Below are 2,172 nucleotides of genomic sequence, written 5' to 3'. Positions count from 1 at the left end.
TCGTGTTTTACTGTATTATTTTTTGTTTTTGTTCTTTATTAGGCAAGGATAATAGTATACACAATAATATGAGCCAACACGTTAGAAATACTGGTACTTTTAAAGAGCATCTAGAGGATGAGGATCAGATTGGAGATGCATGAGGATCACATTAGAGATGCAGGTCGAGTTAGTGCTATTCATATTCAACTAATAGATGGAAATCAAAAATTTCACGTTACTAGCGTGATGCTACATTTTCTTAAAATGAAAGGGTTGTTTGGAGGTGAACCACAAGAGGATTCCAATCTACACTTGAAAAATTTTGTTGATGTATGTTCTCCATTTGATATAGCCCATATATTGCAAGAAGCATTCCATTTGAGACTTTTCCCATTATCATTGATGGTAGAAGTGGTCTTATGGTTGTAGTTTTTCCCTACCAGATCTATCACCTCTTGGGTTGAAATAACAGAAGATTCTTGGAAAGGTACTTTTTTCCTTCTTGAATTTACAACTAAGGGATGAAATAATTAATTTTGGCAAACTTAATGGTGAACCATTATATGACGCTTGGAAACCATTAAATAATAACTTGATTCAATGCCCAAATCATTAGTTTTTAAATAAAATTCTTCTTCAAATCTTTTATAGGGCATTGAATTAATTGAAAAAGATGGAAGTCGATAATGCGGTCAGATGATCTATTATCAAAAAATCTTATGGTGTTGTGGAGGATTTGTTTGATAAAGTGACCAAGAAAAGTAGAGGTTCACATATAAAATATAATACGGTGGTTGTGGGGGCTCTCTTAATATCCTTTGTGACTCAGGAACAAAGGAAAAAGGATGAGGAAACAGATAAGAGCATGGCTAAAGTGATGACACAACTTGATCTTCTAACCACATGTAATAGGAGATGCTCAAAAAGCAGTTAATGTCGTAGTGTGTATAATGATGAGGACAAAAAATATCTTGATGAAGAAATTTAGTTTTTATCAAACCAAATAGGGGTTCATACCCTAGCTATCCAATGAAAAGTGAGAATCTGTAATGCACTGAGTTTTTGGTCCTTGAAAATTTCATGATCTCTAAGCTTACTGTCCTTACTATGACTAACCCTATGAGTAATTGGGTATCATTATAGGTCGTAGGAACCCAATCGTAGCCTGGATAGCATGTTGGCATGGATTTTCTATCTTGATTATGACTTAGGCCGTATGAGTCATAGGTTAAGAATCATAGTGTAACCATTTGTAACACCCCGATTCGCTGAACCGAAATGCTACACGGTGCTCATGACCCGGAGGGACCACAAGTTAACCCATGACTGATATCTATACCTTTAAATTGTATAACATCTTATAAAATATGTAGAAATATGAACTGTAAGGACATAAGGTTCAATACTAATACATATCGAAAAAAAATATGGTATGATAATACCAAAAAGAAACATAAAGACTGAAGTCTAAACATCTAATCTGACATCTAGTCAGAAGCCTCTAACTAAACTGAATAAGGATTTGATGGGACATGTCCCCAACTAACTCCAACTACTGAAATAAATTGAAAACTGAAATAGAAATGAAATCATTATGTCCATAAAGGATGAGGACTCACGTCTAACTCTGACTACTGATCCTGGAATCTACAGCTGATTTGGAGGTCATGCCTCTGAATCTATGGTGTAATATAAGAGAAATCACCATAGCACAAATGCGTCAGTACATTTGAATATACTGAGTATACGAGTGAGGTAGGCTAAATGCAAAGGGTTATATGCATGGAAAATACTGACTGATATGAACGCAAGAGTACATACATGTATACGTAATTGTAACTAAACTTGTGGAGATACTGACTACTGAGTCAGAATACTGACAATATGAGTGTACTGATAATGAGATTCTAAAATACTGAGCTTACTGATATTGACATGGAAATCACTACTAAGTGATGGATCTGATACTGTATTAGTGATATACTAAGAGACTTATATTTTATTACTGATAAATGAATGACTGTTTCTGACAGTTCAAATTATAAAGAACTGGTCTGATTGACTGTATCTGACAGTTCTACAGTTGAGTACTAATAGCATGAGTTCTGATAACTATTGTAATTGATAGCATAAGTGGCTATATCTGACAGTCCATTAATCTGAAGAAAACTATCTGAGTTCAATTCTATT

General features: G+C 34.3%; 1 non-coding gene across 1 annotated transcript; it reads right to left on the bottom strand.

Moving 5' to 3' along the window:
- Positions 1-494: 494 nt before the first annotated feature.
- Positions 495-600, bottom strand: LOC124899848. The gene has a single exon (XR_007057411.1). It is a non-coding gene; the product is annotated as a small nucleolar RNA R71 (small nucleolar RNA).
- Between the last annotated feature and the right edge of the window lie 1,572 nt (positions 601-2,172).

The sequence above is a fragment of the Capsicum annuum genome, chromosome 6 (assembly GCF_002878395.1).
Source record: "Capsicum annuum cultivar UCD-10X-F1 chromosome 6, UCD10Xv1.1, whole genome shotgun sequence".
NCBI lineage: Eukaryota > Viridiplantae > Streptophyta > Magnoliopsida > Solanales > Solanaceae > Capsicum > Capsicum annuum.
This window is presented reverse-complemented; position numbering and strand designations above follow the sequence as displayed.